Source organism: Podarcis erhardii (assembly GCF_964252035.2).
Source record: "Podarcis erhardii genome assembly, chromosome: 1".
Taxonomy (NCBI): domain Eukaryota; kingdom Metazoa; phylum Chordata; class Lepidosauria; order Squamata; family Lacertidae; genus Podarcis; species Podarcis erhardii.
Genome location: NC_138497.1, coordinates 66,878,398 through 66,896,692, shown reverse-complemented (window position 1 = coordinate 66,896,692; position 18,295 = coordinate 66,878,398).

Below are 18,295 nucleotides of genomic sequence, written 5' to 3'. Positions count from 1 at the left end.
AGTCGGCAGGGCTGTTCTGGCAGCCTGACATTATGCCTTTGGACAATGATAAGTTGCAGTCATGGTGCAAACTGTGTATGCTTCCATGCCCAGTTAATGCTCCTTTTCCAAAAAGTGGGGCAGATCATGGTAAAGAATGCACTCATGTTTTAGCTAGCCCTGCCTCTCCTTCAGCCTCCCTCAGGAAGCCCTCCTTGCCCTTATATTAACATCATCATGTGGACAAGCAGCTCACATTCCTATCCCAATATTTTTGGGTGCAGCCTCACCCTCAGAATAGATTTTGTGCAATTGTTTCTTGGTGAACCACATTTGAGATAAGAAGTGGAATATGGATGACTACTGTGTGACTCCCATCTTGAAGCTTTGCATTCATTTCTGTGAGATGTTCTTTTCCCCCCCGACCATATTGACAATGCATGATAATGAAGCATTTTGATTGCATCATTAGCATGCATTTTAATCAAAATACATCTTTTGTTTTTTGCCGGTGCTGGTTTTGCCTCAGTCGCTTAGTATCATGAAGTGACTGCTGTTGGACAATGCGCTGTGATAGATGGACGGCAGGGAATATTTTAGTCCTGAAAGAAAGTGTTGCTTACAATAAAAGCAAAGATAAATGATGAGTATGGCATTCTGTTGCTTAGACGGGGTGGGGCATTTGCTAGACTATGCTATCAGGTTGATTCTCAAAGCTGGTTGGCACCAGGCTGGTCTGGATCCACTTTTTCATTGGGAAAGGGTGCATATTGTACTAGAATACCAGTTATATGTGAACAAGGGCCTGAAACAAAAGTAGCAGGATATTGTAGAGCCTTGTAAGTTACTATTTGTACTTAGTGTGGTGGGTTAGGGCCAACTTGACCTCTAGGCAAAGTGAGGTATCTGCCTTAGGTGGTAAATGTTGGGTGGTGGGAGCACACCTCCTGACAAGTCTGTTGCCCCTAGGTGTGATGGAAGATGCTGTCTCACCTCCAGTGTTTAAGGAAGATTCAGGTGCCTGGGTTTCTTGCATTCTGTATATAGATTAGTTGCCATCTGGTCTATGACTCAAGGTGCTTCCAGACTGCTGCTGTTTTTGAGTGGGATTCAATCACATACCAGCAAATTAAAGTTGTGCAGCTAAAGTTGATTTGGCACTCTTGCACAACAAATCATACTCCCCCAACCCCAAAACAGGACTTTTTGTAATAAGGAAAGTAATAGGAAAGTGTGAGATAACATTTGCGTGATGCAACATCATGTAACCTTCCTGCAGACATCAGAATAAATAATTAATAAATAGCTCACATTGTCTAATCTCCCTGGAAACAAATCAGAATGAATGTTCAATAAACTGTCAACTAAAATGCATTCACAAAACCACCTAGAGCCCTGAGCGAAGAGAGAGAGCAACTGGTGGATAAAATAATGACATATAACCACAACCAAAAGGAATTAAATCCACCCAAGGGCAGTTCATTGTTTAGGGCTAGAAAACACAAAGGGGAATAAAATTCCCTCTGAAAGTTTTGTACTTGACTTCTTATTTTCCACATTCATACAGTTCTATACAATTGCAAGGAGCCATAGATGTGCACAGACAAAATGAAAAAAGTCAGGACCATAAAAAACATCAAACTGTACAATTGTACACACACGCATATATATAAAGAATAATAACAGTTTCTGAACGCAATGGTAAATTGCAATGTGTATTGAAAGAGAGAACAGAACTGAACTTAACAGCTCAGTGCAATAAAAAATACTTTCACTTGCCAAGCAAGATAAAACCACTTCTGAACACTGTGATAGAATACAGTGTACATTAAGGCAGAGGAGAACAAAACCTAACACTTAATGCAAATAAGTGGCACTTGTTGCCAAGCTGCTTTGACCATAAGTTATTCTTCAGTGGTATATACAGTATTAATAGGTAAATTAACTGCTTCAGAGTGGATCCAGAGTACATAAAAATACACAGAATGTGTATTTATATTTGCATCTTACTTGCATTGGCCCCTGCTTAAAAGAGAGCGAGAGAGAGAGATCTTAACCATACTGCAGTTAGAACTCACCATATAGTTTAAGAAAATACTGTGGGGAAAACACTTCCAATCAACAGACTTCAGAGGTCTGAAGGAAAAATTATCTGATTGACAGATCCATGCACCATTTGTATTTTTTAAAAGTGTTTTCTCTTAGGGCTGAGTGAGTGGACACGGTTTTGTGTGAGTTTAGTAACCATATGTATGCATACATGCACACAGACCTCATAAGTGTTTCTAAGATCAATATTTTGTGTATAATTTGTTGCTGAACACTGTTGTTTTTACAAATTTTAGACACAGGTCACTTTACACATGCAAACTGTGATACAGTTTACAGGTTCTGTATTAACTCTCTGCCAGTTTCCAATCACAGAACAGACACACACAATTTCAAAGTATTTCTTTGCTTCTGTGCTGTATGGAAGGCAGAAAGTAGATTGAGATCTGCTAGTTTATCTCCAGGTGCTTTTGGCGTATCAACAAAAGGTGTCAACTCCTAGTTATTGAACAAGAGCAGCAAAAAAGCTTCTTCTCCCTTGCTAAAATGAAGGAAATTTTGGGAGTATATTTTTGAGCAAAAGGCTTGGTTTTGTACTGAAAACAAATGCTTGAGTGAAGTATCTGCTCAGAGGCATCTTGTTACTTAATTCTAATCTACGTCCACCACCACCACCCCCCGAGCCAGAAATAGCTTTGGTTGGTGGACCTTGTGATTCTGATAGAAAAAAATAAAAACAAAAATAGATCCTACAAATCTGATGTAGTATACAGCAACAACAAATATTGCTAATTAGCCACCACTGTCTACTATTAATCTTGCTTCCCACCTCTGGTGCATCTAAATGGTAGTATAATTGTTTCAGGATGGAGTTTTCATCATTTTTTGAAAATGCAATTTTAAATATACTTTTGAAAATATTGCCTCCATATCTTATCAACAGTGTTCTCACGTCCAGCTCTGTCATGTAGGCTCCAAGAGTGGAATCTATGCTAATGTTTGTGCACAGTCTGAACACTGAAACATAATCCAACGGGACAGGAAAGCAGAAAACGAGCTTGGTACGCTTGCAGGTTGCATTCAAAATGTCAACTCTACCCAATAACAGTCAGCATAGTTTGTATGGCTCCAAGGTATTATGAGATACACTCTGAAGACTCTTCTCCTATTTCTGTATGATTCAGCAATCCATCCCTGTCAGGGCTTTAGATGACTTTCTCTTCGCTAAATTTATTGCCAAGTTGCACAATTCTCAGTTAGGCCCTATTTGCTGAATGCTGATGTTATTTCATGTCCCACAACCTCTGCAAAGTTCTGCTCTGGTAGCACTAAAATCCAGATACTGTAGAGAATGAAGGAATAAATCAGGTTCTACTTCCAATAAAATTGTTTGCTCTTTAGAAGGATAGTCATCCGACTTCAGTACCAAAGTACCAAACACTTCTTTAAATCTCAGCAGTGATATTCAGCAAAATGATTGGAAATGTGCCATTCAGATATGAAATGTAGAAAACGTACATTATTTATTTTAAAGCAATTATACACTGCTTAATATGTAAAAAACAACAACCCAACCAACGTGGTTTAGAGTCTAAGAAACATTACAACATTACAACAAAAGCACCATAAAAACAATAAAACAGAAACATAAAAACATAAAGTGAAGAAATGAAAAAAGAACTAGAAGATTCAAATTCGTAAGCTAGGGTACTATGGAGCACAGTTTTCCATAGGACAGAGATGGGGAACCTTGTAGCCCTCCAGATGTTGTTAGACTACAACTCCCATCATTCCTGTTGGCTGCAGTTGATGAGCAGCATCTGGAGAGCCATAGATTTGGGTGGAAGATTTGAGGCACTCCTCACTAGCAGAGTTCCTCCTCATGGTGGAGGCTGGCAGTGTTGAGCAGGTCTGGTGGATCTGAGTGTTGGATTACTCTGCCCCTTATGCTGCAAAGCCACGACAATATATATGACCATTAGGTCCAGTCGTGGCCAACTGTGGGGTTGTGGTGCTCATCTCACTTTATTGGCCAAGGGAGCCGGCCAGCATGACTAAGCCGCTTCTGGCGAACCAGAGCAGTGCACGGAAACGCCATTTACCTTCCCACCGGAGCAGTACCTATTTATCTACTTGCACTTTGACGTGCTTTCAAACTGCTAGGTTGGCAGGAGCAGGGACCGAGCAACGGGAGTTCACCCCGTCGCAGGGATATATATATATATATATGCATAAAGATGTGGAAAAACATGTCCTGTCTGTCTACCTACCTATCTATATAATATTCATGCACCTTGTCAGACACACACACACCATAAAATGTTGAAATTTTAATGCCATTTTCAGATATCACCATTTTTATGATCAGACGTTTCTGCTGAACTTCACCATTTGAGAAGAAAAAAAGGAAGCAAAGATCCTTCTTGCTTTTGCCAGCAGAAATGCTACCGCACAACCAGAACTACTGCTCCACAAACAGGTGGACAGTTTTCAGCTGGCAGAACATGGCACTGCAAGAATCAGACACGCGATGCACAGCTATCAATGAGTACATCTGTGTGCTAAGTTTCAAACACCTTTCCTGATACCACATAGACTGAAGCAGCAAAACTCTCAAGAGTCCTCTGTAAGATAAAGAAAGGCAATATACTTGAAGTGTAAGCAGGAAAAGAAGGCTCATAATGGTTTAGCTTTGAGAGTAGCAAAGCATGGATGCACCTACCCCATTTCCCAATCTCAGCCTTTCTCCATTCCACTCCTATGGGAGCCTGCAGCATTAAGCAGTGGTTGGTACAACGAGTGATAAATAACTCCAGGCAGGCAATAAACTGCCTGTAAGCATCCAGTGCCTACTATCCAGCTCCCAAAATTGATATAATCCTTTGCCAGATAGTCCATTCTACACAAATGCTGGTATTTCCTTCACTCTTCACCACAGTGATGTTGTGGAGAAATAAGAGTCTGTCTTTTGGCAACAACTCACATGTGCAAGCATTTATATCTTGCCTGTCCTCCACCAAGGAATTTGGAATGATGTTCCCCTTTCTGTGTACTGACCCAACCCAAACCTGTTTAGCGTTAGCAAGTTAGTTGCATTGTACATATATCCTCAGATCATGCCCTGAAAATATATGAAAATTGTTTTGAGACATGCTTGCTGGCACTTCTAAAATGTTACTTTACTACTACCACCATCAATGGCATCACAAAAGATGAGAATTAGAAACAGTGTTGGAATGTTTCAAAGAAAATGAAATGTGCTGGAATGTGTCAAAGTGAAGTGAGTTGAGAACTGCTGAAGAAGCAAGGGTTCCAGTTATACTTTCCTCTTTCGTAATAGATTATGATAATCCATAGTCCATATCTTATCTAGTTTTGTAAGTAATGAAATTGATGGAAAAGATGGAAAACACTATACTCCTGCTCCAGTTTCTGATCAGAATAAAAAAGCTCAATGAGTCATTCTCTTTCTCTCTTTCTTTACTGTTTATCCAAATCTGCTTCACATGCTTTCCAAAATGCAGATATGCTGGGGAACTTTCTGTTTCACATCTAGATGGGCTGGAGGAAGTTAGGAGAAGCCAAATCTTCACTTAGGATAGTAAATAACAAGCTCAGATTGGATGCTTTATTAATGTTGTTCTTGAGCCACATATTGCTATATTGAATTGAATTAGAATTGAATTGAATTTTCTTCAGATTTCATAATAGCATTATTTTCTATATTAAGATAAATGAAGCAATGTATACCAATAAACCGATATATTCATTTTTGTTGCAATCTTCAATCTGTGATTGCCACTGGGTTGGGTTATGCCTTACTCCCTGTCCAACTGTGTTGCTTGTGAACAAATTCAAATTTTGATTGGAGGACCCAATTAACAATGGCGCATTGGCCAGGTAAGCACTAGCTTTGGTTGGTTCCTCACATTAGCTATTAAGTTTCTTGCATTCAGGTTAGTCATTCCACAGTCGGCTTCCAGTTCATGAATGTTGTGTAGATGGGGTAGATCAGGAAATGGTTGGTCACAGGCAGTGTGCAACTTGTAGAGACGTTAGAAAAGCACATGAGATATAGAAGGAACCCATGCCATTTTCCCCAAAGGCTGCTCCCAACACTTCAATAGGCATTGTAAATTATTATTGTTTAACACCATATATCAGAGGCTTTCCAGATAATGCTGGACTCCATCATCCTTGACATTGGCCATGCGGGCTTGAGCTGATGGGAGTCAGAGTCCAACAAAATCTGAAGGGCCACCAGTTTAAAAGTCTCTGAATTAAAAACAACAGCCCTAGAGAGTGCAGGAGTGGAGCTGGAATGAAGATCATTTACTTAACGAACAAATCAGCTAAAATATTTAGCCAGTTGAGCAATCTGGATCGGAGGATAAAAACTGCATCTGCTGGCAACATTTGTGTAGACACAAACACAATTTGTTTAGATGTCGGCTGTAAATTGCAGCTGATGCTTCAGCTACAACTCATTAATAAATCTAGCATGCATTCAGTTTTTGTCCCAAAGTTTACCACTGAGGCAAAGTACAGGGAAGAAATGAGACTGTGCCATACACTAAAATAAATAAAATAAAGCAACCCATTACAATTCCAGCTTGGGAGTACTGAAACGTTCATTTCCATTACATACCTCCAAATTTGCATTCCCTTATGACAGCATCTGAAATAAATCCACAATGAACTCACAGAAACAGTTTCACGCACTAGCATTTGGTGGTCGTATCATGTCTGATAAAGAAAAGATGGCTGTGAGCATAATTAATACTAATGCACAGCAGACAATATTTCTTGTGCTTATCACTTGTATTAATGTGATTTATTGCAGATGAAGGGGGTAAGAGTGGGAATAGTGGTTCAGTGAGCTTTGCTTCCTTGTGTTTCAGAGACTTTCAGCAGCCTGAGCAGAAACAATCTCCAGAATACAATTATGCAAATGCTTTATTATTTTCAATTAGTCTGAGTTAACGCTATATAGAGTCTACTCCCAGGGTATGAAGTTGGCTGCGAAATGTTTGTTCTTGATTTTAAATCAATATTGTTTCAGTTGTTTAATAAGGGACATAATTATCAAGCCATTTTCCCCTATCACAATTTCATTTTAAACATATTTGATTTTGAATGAAGGAAAAACAGATTTTCTCATTATTTTAACAATCTCTCATTGGTATGCTTTTAGGTTCACTGCCATTGCAGAGCAGGATTTTGGCCTCAGGATGCAATCCTATATACACTTACCTGAGGAGTCCCAAGGAACTTAATCGGGCATAACTCTGAGTAGACATGCAGAGGATCGTGCCGTTCGTGGAAGACTTGATTTAAATCCTATCATGTTTCAGTGGGCTTTTCAGTTATTACATTGTCATTAAAAACTATTAACTATGGACTTAATGAAACTGCAGTAGCAAAGATGCAGCCACCTAATGCATCCTGTGAGCAGAAGCCTTGCACAAGAACAGGCATAGGCAAACTCAGCTCTCCAGATGTTTGGGGACTGCAATTCCCATGATTCCTAGCTAACAGGATCAGTGGTCAGAGATGATGGGAATTGTAGTCCCAAAACACCTGGAGGGCCGAGTTTGCCTATGCCTGCACAATAACTTCTGCTTATGCAACAGGGCTTTCCATCCTCTCATCCCGATCCACACATCCCTTGAAATTGGCTCAGGAGGCTCAGGAGAACTTCCAGAACTATGGGAAGGGATTAGACAGGGACCATTCCATCAGGCAAGCTGCAATGCTGGTGCAGACAGAACATTTGGAAGAGTGAGATATTGAAATCTACCCCATGTATCTTTTTACTACCCCATGATAATCACCACAGCACTGCGATGATGGCTGTCTCCCACCCCTGCCTGTCAGTGATAATTAGGGAGCCCAGATCATGACACATAGGTCACAAAGGCTGCATTTTTCTCCTAAGGAGGGAAGCAGAGCTCCGGGAGATAATTGAGAAGCTCCCATTGTTAACACGGCTGGAACTCAGAGGAGTCTCATGCCACATTTGCTTTAGCAAATCTCTAACCTGATGTTAAATGTTTCTTCCAGAAAGACTATAAATGTACACTGTACATTATTTTCTCAGATGGCTTCCAATTCAGGAACAGACATGATCCAAACATGTTGAGCTGGCCTGGTTGAAGTGGAGTAAACCATTCTCTAAGGCCAATGAAGAGGAAACTCATGGGGTCTGCACTCAATATGCGTGAGATTAACACCAGCTACTAACGAATGTTTAATCAAGGATCGAGAAAACGGACTGCAACCTGGCCTATCACACCAGGTAAGTTCTCACAAGATTCTGAACTGATGGCATGGAGTTATCTCCATGCTCACCTCTCGGTAGACTGCTATTTCAATGTACCATAGATCTCTTTCTGTCCTCCGTTGTATACACTTTCGGAGTAGCAACAGTGGGAGGTGCTAATATTTCCTAATTGTAGGAAATCATCATGGCACTTTTTGTTTTCCTCTACCTGAGCAATAGGGGAAGTGGGGATGAAAGAAATGGAATGAGAGTTTGGCTTGCATGACAGAGTCTCTATCTTCCAGGAAAGCTAAAATTGTTTTATGAAGGATTGGATTCTTTCTGTTCCATGAAAATGTTGCTGTACAACCAAATCAGAGGCTGGTAACGTTTAAAGAGTTGGATGTGTAACTTATGGAAGAGGAGTGGGAAATTGGTATCTTTGGGTATCTCTTGTCATTCTCATCTCTAGTAACAAAAACAGGAATTGCTGAAATGCACTGTGGAGATGTCACTGATAACATCAGCAGCTAACCCACTTTCTCAGGATGATATTAATTATTTTTTGTTACACTTTTTTTCCATATTCATTAATGAGGTGTAGCTTTTACTTAACAGATCTATGACACTGAGCACTCCTAAGATTAATCCAGAGTTTCATTGCACAACTCACTTCTGGAAAGCATCAAAAATCATGCATTTTCCATTTCCCCTCCTATTCCTTTTATATTTATTCACCTGAAGTGCTGTAGTATAATTACATAAGATAAAAGTTGGTCAAGCTTAGAAACTGTTTTTCCATATGGTACTAATGTCAAAGATATGCCTGCTTTAATCAATTAACCAATAAAATTATGTCCTGGAAACAGGAAAGGAGCTGCCTGTATATCAATAAGCAGACACTACCCAATGAAGGTCACACTAGGCCATCCAGTTCTTGCTGGAAATATAGAAAAACAAAAATAGTGGTTGTTTTCATTTCATGTTATTAGATTTGTATTAACTGTAGCATGTTAGAAATTGGGGCACAATACATGTTTACTTTAGACAGAAACATGGATTTTTGCCATTGTGTTAGAGTGATAGAATTTGGAATTTAACATGGCCTATGGAAACCAATAAAATCCATCTGTTTCTTAAGGAGAAGAAAATGCTATGGTAAAATACAAGTGATCCCAAAGCTTCTCTTATAAAAAGTATCCCTAAAAATGGTACTGAAGGCACTGGACCTAACTGATTATTTCAGATGAAATGTTAAAATATGCCTAATGTAAAGCACATTACTCTTCTTGCTCATCTTGTATCATCTCAATATATATGCAGTGCATTTGTCTACTGTGATGGAAAAACAATCTTGCCTCTGCATCAGCAGCATAATGATTTGTTACTAATGCTCGAAGCATTATGCCCTGGCTGCTCTCTATGGACACATTCACCGGTCTTAGGACCAGGCCCTTGGATCTCTTAAACCTAAGCTACTTAGGTTACTCCCCAAAGCTCTCAGGCTAGTAAATCTCACCCCTGTACTCCTCATTCATATTCACAGACTGAACATGTGTTCCTGGGGATGCGTTCTTGCTTTTTCATATGCCAGTGGATTTTTCAACTCTGAATGTATTAACCTAATTGAAGAAAACATTCTAAGAAGGACATCCAAAGGGCAAAGGGTTAAGGCATGAGGACACTTTAAATACCAAAACACACACACACAAATTTGATTCCTACCCTGCATTACAAAACAAAACAATGTCAACTTTACTCTGATTCCAATATGCTGCCATGACTTTCTCTGGGAGTTGGGAAATAATATGTCCTGCCTTTCTTTCCCAGAGCTATTTTGACCATTCATTCCACTACAAAAGTATATGCTCTCATAGGCCACATTCAACTAACTGGTTGTGCTTGCCAAAAGTCAGCGCAAGTCCCACTATCACAACGGGCTTCTGCCCCCCTCTCCTCCCCCTGTTCCCACACATACCCCAAAACAGTTCTGGGGATTATGAGAAGCCCCCAGAACAGCACATTAATGGGAGCAGAGGAGAGATCATTTTGTGGGGGAAGCAGAAAGACTTTTGTTGATGGAATGATCATAAAAACATAGAATCATAGAATCATAGAGTTGGAAGAGACCACAAGGGCCATCGAGTCCAACCCCCTGCCAAGCAGGAAACACCATCAGAGCACTCCTGACATATGGTTGTCAAGCCTCTGCTTAAAGACCTCCAAAGAAGGAGACTCCACCACACCCCTTGGCAGCAAATTCCACTGTCGAACAGCTCTTACTGTCAGGAAGTTCTTCCTAATGTTTAGGTAGAATCTTCTTTCTTGTAGTTTGGAACCATTGCTCCGTGTCCGCTTCTCTGGAGCAGCAGAAAACAACCTTTCTCCCTCCTCTATGTGACATCCTTTTATATATTTGAACATGGCTATCATATCACCCCTTAACCTCCTCTTCTCCAGGCTAAACATGCCCAGCTCCCTTAGCCGTTCCTCATAAGGCATCGTTTCCAGGCCTTTGACCATTTTGGTTGCCCTCCTCTGGACACGTTCCAGTTTGTCAGTGTCCTTCTTGAACTGTGGTGCCCAGAACTGGACACAGTACTCCAGGTGAGGTCTGACCAGAGCAGAATACAGTGGCACTATTACTTCCCTTGATCTAGATGCTATACTCCTATTGATGCAGCCCAGAATTGCATTGGCTTTTTTTAACTGCCGCGTCACACTGTTGGCTCATGTCAAGTTTGTGGTCAACCAAGGCTCCTAGATCCTTTTCACATGTACTGCTCTCAAGCCAGGTGTCACCCATCTTGTATTTGTGCCTCTCATTTTTTTTGCCCAAGTGCAATACTTTACATTTCTCCCTGTTAAAATTCATCTTGTTTGTTTTGGCCCAGTTCTCTAATCTGTCAAGGTTGTTTTGAAGTGTGATCCTGTCCTCTGGGGTGTTAGCCACCCCTCCCAGTTTGGTGTCATCTGCAAATTTGATCAGGATGCCCTTGAGTCCACCATCCAAGTCGTTGATAAAGATGTTGAATAAGACCGGGCCCAAGACAGAACCCTGTGGCATCCCACATGATGTTGAATTTTCCCACCCCCTTCATGAATCTTGGCTTGATGTTAGTTTTAAAAGAAAATATGTATAAGTAAGTATATTTATGCTTCTTGGTGGTTCTGCCCCTTCCTGAACTGAGGGGTAGGGATATTTGCCCTTAAATGGCCCTGTTCTAGTCAGTTTTGTGTTCTGTGAGGTAGAAGTGTAATTACAGGTTTGTTTTCTTTTCTTTCTTCTAAAACTTTTCTTCCTCAAAATTATCTTATTTGTAGATTGTGCCTGTCACAGTTCAGTAGGACGCTGCCACACCATTGTTTACAATTGGATGGACAAATCCAATTTGAGGGGATGTTTACCAAATCCCCAGTTCCCAAACTACTACTACTATTACTGTTTTCTCCTTTTGTATACCAGAGAGACAAATTCTGATGTAGATTCTGGGGAAATTCACAGGGGCGGGGAGAATCCAATTACATGTTTAATCACTTTAATACACATTGTTTTCTCAACATCGAGATACGATAGGGAGTGCCTATCTGTATTTTCCAAAAACAGCTGAAGACCTTTTGTTCCAACAGGCTTTCCCAGCTGGACAAATCAGTCTTTACCACAAGTGCCCAGTTTTGTATAGTTTTGAACTTCTTTTGAATGTATTTGCTGCTGTTGTGTTTATAATTATGTGCAAATTGCCTTTAGAAGGCAATTAATGAATCAAAGATAAGCCTAATAATATTAAAAGGTTTGAACCGGAATGATTTATAAATCTGTTTAGCTTTTAGAACTAACCCTTTAGAACTTTAAAGTTAGCAGTTTCAGGTATTTTATCTCATTGTATGTCTAATACAATTTTAACTGTTCAGCCATTACTGTACCCAAAATGAATTTAAACTCCAGTTAATTGTGTTTTAAGCAGTTTCATAAGTGCATTGCTGACTTGGGGCAATATTCAGTTAAGCTTTTGTTCTAAGGCATTCCCTCCCTTAGCAATCAGCAAATCTGCTCCAGAGGATTGGGGGAACCTTCAGAATGTGTTTGGGGGGGGGAGGGAGAACATTCCATCACACAAGAAATCTGAGCACTGATAGAATGTTCACCTTAGTGCTGAAACTTGTTCAAAAACTTGGTGTAAAGGGTTTGATGTGCAGAGCAAGGAACGTACTACAAGCTATTACCTCAGTCCTGAAAATACAAATCATGAATTTTATAAAAATATTTTATGTATACACACAGTCACATATCCACATATACCTCAATGCCCTTTGAAGCCATATGACCAAAGATAGTCGCTTTCAGAACCTCTCTTCTGCAAGGAACTCCTACTTAAGCAACACTTTGAAAAAGAGTTACTCTCAAATTTCCCCTTACAGCCTCAGGATACAAACTGAGTGTATGTACCTGTGCGCTTATGAAGGTCAGCAATGGAAAATACAGCTAAATATAATACTGTCTGGAAGCAGCCATTTCATCAGGCTGCAGCATAGAGTGATAGGAAAGGGAGGCAGGCCACTCCATCAGTTCTGCTGAGAATCCAGCTCCATCTGGCTCCTCCTCCATCAAGTGTCACCTGACAGCAGCAGAGGAAGAGATGGAAAGCAGGGCCCTTCCATCAGCTCAGCATTTGGTTCCTCTCTTGCATAAACAGTTTTCATTCTAGCTGGTTGTTATAAGAACTTTGTAACTCAGAATTAGTGCTTGGTTTTCTTTTTTTCCTCTACTTCCCTCTCTCCAAATCCCTTCCCCTTTTGTTAGACCATAAACCAGAGTGCTGGGACTGTCCAGTTGCTGATCTTTGTAAGCTGCTCAGGTAGATTTTTCAGTCAAAGAGCAGGGCAAAAATGCTTTAAAATGTGACAAAATGGGTTTTGATGCATCAACTATGAAGCACATTTGCAAGCATTTTTAGCTCTGTTCCTTCTCGAAATAAACACATGCGGCAATCAGTCCCCCATTTTAAGGATGAATGATGCTAATAATACATGCACAAGCACTTCCAATTTGATGAGCAGCACAAATATGTGATAGTCGGGTACTTACACACACACACACACACACACACACACACACACACACACACGTTGTAACAAGTGGCTCTTAACAGGTGACGCATTGCGAGTGGCTTCACCCTGTCATGCCTAAAGGTTTGCTCCCCCCCTGTGAGATACTAAAGCTCCTTAGGCTACAGACGAGCAAGGGAGAGAGGGAGTCCATTGTCTGAGTTTGCCCCCCACCCCCAGTCTGTCTAACAGCTGATATCTAATGCGACTGGAGACATCAGATTTGCCTACCTTTATAGACCTAACAGACTTCGACTCTTAGCAGCTCTGCTTACATTCTAACTGTTGCTTGCAGTCAGAAGGGAAGGAGGACAGAAGAGTGACTGAATCCAGACACCCCTAGTTTGCAAAATCAAACCTTGGGTTAAGTACTTAATTCGTTCCGGAGGTCTGTTCTTAACCTGAAACTGTTCTTAACCTGAAGCACCACTTTAGCTAATGGGGCCTCCTGCTGCTGCCGCGCCACCGGAGCACGATTTCTGTTCTCATCCTGAAACAAAGTTCTTAACCCTCTTTCTGGGAAAGCAGAGTCTGTAACCTGAAGCGTATGAAACCTGAAGCGTATGTAACCCAAGGTACCACTGTACCAAAACTTCCTCCTCCCGCCTAGTAGGCCCTGGGAGAGGCTCAAAGAGCAGAATACACTTAGAGGAAGGCTGGTTCCTAGGGCAGGGCCTTAACATTATTTTTTGTCCACACTCTAAAGTGCAAAGCTAGAGTGCCATGGAGGCATATTCAAATATTTCATATCATTTGGACATTCCCTGGAGTCTTTGCTGTGTTTTCCTCTCTCTTCTGGTATAGCCAGAACTAAGAAATCACAGGCATATCTATGAGTTTGAACCTAACAACTCCTGGAAATATGGAATTTCCAGGTGTCCTATTTATCTCCTCAGTCACAAGTCTTAAATATCTGGTGCATGTGTTTGATAACTGGTTGATACATTTGCAAGTGGAAAGGATGGGGAGAAAACCAGAACAGGTAGACTCTGCTTCCAGTGACTGCCTGGCTCTGCCTCTCATTCATTACACTACCCACCCCACCAACTCCTGTAGTAATCAACCACCACTGAGAGCCTTTTTTCTGTGGCCTTAACCCATACAAGGCTTCAAAAATAAATGGGAAATGATCAGTTTCACTTCTGGGGAGGTGTAAAAATATACAGGAGGGGCAAAATATAGTTGAAAAGCACTGAGGGCATGTCCTTTAAGGAGACACTCGGGAGTTGTGAGGAACAATGAGCCTACTTGCCCTGATATATGCCTCCATTTTCAGAGGCCTGAGCTGAAAGTAGTATTTTCATCTGGGGCGCCTGGAATTGTTCTTTTTGCAGGCAAGCCACCACTAATGCAGCATGATTAATGCTCTGTGCTTGGCAGATATTGTGAAAGAAGTCAACCTTCCCCTTCTCATATTTCCTTGTCAATCTTCATATCTGATTATTGCCTCTGGAGGCTGTTCACTTTTCATGTCATGCCTCTTCTTTCCTTCATCTTTGCCAGAAATTCTACATGAGAGAAAAGATCCTTGCGCTTACTTATATCCGCTGGTTTTGAAATGTGTCCAGTTGGCTCCTTGGAAAATGGAAGCTTTTCCATTTGAATGAATGCCTTTGTTTGACTTGATCCATCACTTCAAAAAAATAAAATAAAAAAATAAAGCATTTAAGAAAACAAAACATTTATGAATGATCCAACATTTCCCAAATGGTTGTGATTGTTGTTCAGATCAATAAAGCTCTGGCACGGCATATATCAATGCCCTTTTGTTAATTCCTAGGAATGATAAGCAACCAGTTCCCTGTTCCAAGTTATTCTGATGATTTCTCTTACCTCATGTCTAGAGTGTTACCCTTCTAACATGTTGCACTTGTTAGAGAGGCAGTGACAAGTTCTGCTTAGTCCTTTTTTTCAGAGCTGTCTTTCCAAAATCCCCATGATTTGGAGGGGAGCTCCAAAAATAAATGAAATTTCTGCACTAAGACCAGCACAATTCTGCAGCCTGCATACAAATTGTTTTGTAAATGCCTTCTCCTTCTGCATCCCTCACACAGCTCTTGTGCAGAGGCATCAATTGCTCCCCCTGCTGCTCAACCTGTCACTCAAGAACCATGCAAGTCCATGGAAGTTGACATTGAATGGCAGCCCAAAAGCATTCTGTCAGTCAATGCCCTTTTCCGAATTGGTACTCTACCTCTGTTGTGTTAATATTTTGTGCTTTACATGGTGTCATGCCTCCATCCTCCTAGCTTTAGCATGGTGCACAGTGGCTGGACATTATTCCCAAAGCTAGCTTTCTTGCTCTGGAAAAAAAACATCATCTCTGCAGATGAATGAGATACCAGAGCATTTGCCATATCAGAATACAGCACCAGTTAAATGAAATCTATATTGATGAAACAGATCATAATAACACCTTGGTGATATTGGAAGACTGTTATATCACACTGAAAGATAATACACCTTTTCCTCCTCAGTACATTACAACTCTTTGAGCAGACTATTTCCTTCTTCCTTGCATTCTCATGAAGGCGAATTAGGAATGCAAAAGAAAACCTCCCCGCCCAAAATATCAGACCGCACACCACTACAATTGGTATTGACTTTGGCACAACAACCTCCCTCTAGACCAATTTGAAAATTAAATGTCTCCCTTTTGAAAGATGAGGTCTGTAGGACACAATTGGAAAATGAGATCAGGGAGTTCTTTGAAATTAATTTGCCCTCAATCCCATCTATAGCCATTCTAGTGGATACTTTTAAAACATACAGTAGAGGGGGAATAATTGCATACGCAGATCATAAGGAAAAAAGTAGGACCCAACAATTAACAGAACCAGAAGCTCAGGAGAAGGAAGACATAGACGTATGTGCAGCTCCACCCTTTCTGAAACTTCTCAGACAAATACACAGGCAGAATTATTAAATAAACTTTCTTTGAAAACAAAACAGTGGCACACACATTTGCATTAAACATAAAACAATCCACTGGGAAGAGAGATAATGAGTGGTTATATTCCTATCAAGATCAATTGTATGCATATGTTCCATTATTTAGAGCTTAATAACAATAAATTATAAACCGTCAACAAGGTGTTTTAGGCATTTCTTTTCAGAACTCTACAGGCCCAATACTCAAGTTATACAAGAAGCCATACAGGCTTTCTTGGGAAAGGTTATGTTTATGAGATATACGAACACAAAGGTTTTAGAGAAGACTGTAAACAGAATAAGCTAGTTGGGGATATGCGAGAGGGAGGGAGGCAAGTTGCAGCCCCCAATGTGAGTGATAGCAGGTCAGTGAAAGTGGTTTAACTCCTCCTTCAATGCTGTATCACCAGCACAAATTTTGAGTGCTTTTAAAGTGTTATCATCTTGCTAAGAACATAGGAGGTGATTGTACTTACCAAATTGGGTTTTAATGTTGCAGCACCTTCCTTCTCTGTCTTAAAAAAGAAACAACACACATATGGTTTCCATGGTAATTTTTTTTTCCCAGATGAAGAATGAGAAACATTCTTCCAAAATCATATTGTAGCCAGCTGATTGCAATATGTTAGATTTAATACTGCACATTTAATACTATTTTCCACCTTTAGGAGCAAGAAAAAAGCACCTAGGGAGGGAGGGAGGCAGGCTGAAATTATGGGGTCCAGTTGAAAGCTCACAAAGTACCGTAGTTGGGGATACTTGTTCAAACTGTTCTATTTATGTGATTCTGTAATATCCTTCCTGCTAATATATTCCAGAAAGAACAACAGGTTTTTTGGTTAGTGATACTGGACCCACAATTTAAAAAGAAAAGAAAGGGAATTTTACCTTAATACAGAAGCTATTCCAGATTTAGTCTATTTCACAATAATAGCCTATTCAGTACATTTTATGCGGGGACTAGAGGGATAATAGCTTAGGAGCCTCTAAAATAGCAAACGTGTGTATAAAATGAAATTCCACAAATCTTACCATGGCAATTGTGTGGCAAAATCCTAGTTTGTAAATAACAGCACAATCCTATACAGGTCTACTCAAAAGTAGATCTCATTAAATGCAAAGTGGTTTACACTCTAGTAAGCATGTGAAGTTTCTTTCTGACAAATCAGAAATACCCATGGAAATTATTAGGGCAGTTATGAATGTTTAATGGCATTCATTTTTTGTGTGCAAAAAGTAACATTCAGGTCCCTCCTCCTAAAAAAAAGAATCCCCAATGATGAGGGGGGAAAGTTGCAGATGATGATCACAGGGTCCAGGTTGGTTCATATGGGGAAGTTACAAGAGCATAGACGACAGGAGTTAGGCTATCCCTGTCTTGATATGGGTGCAGCTGGACCACCAATTGAAGCTGATAGAAGGTACTCTGCACCACCAATGCCACCTGAGCCTCAAGCAACAGCAGAGGATCCAGAAGCACACCCAAGCTGTGTACCCACTCCTTCAGAGGGAGTGAAATCCCATCACCAGCAAGCAACCTCTCATCCAACTGGTCTAGGTAACCACCCACTAACAGTGCCTCTGTCTTATCTGCATTTAGCTTCACTTTATTGGCTCTCATCCGTTCCATTACTGAGGCAAGACAACTAGGCAACACCTCCACTGCCCAGTGCTATTTTTCTAGAAAAAGAGGCACCAGAACTCACCATGAATGCCTCCCTTGTTCTCTTATAATGGCAGTCGTGTGCATCTGATAGGTACCGGAAATGAGTTCCAGTGAGCTCCAGCTGAACAAAAGCCCTGCCACTGCAACACCTGCAGATGTTAAGAAGTCGAGTTGTCTTTCATCAACATATCTCTGACAACATACCCCAAAGCTCTGAATCACCTCCACTCAGGAGTTTCATATAGATGTTAAACAGCACGAGAGATAAAACTGAACCCTGGTGAACCCCTCTTCAGTGGCTG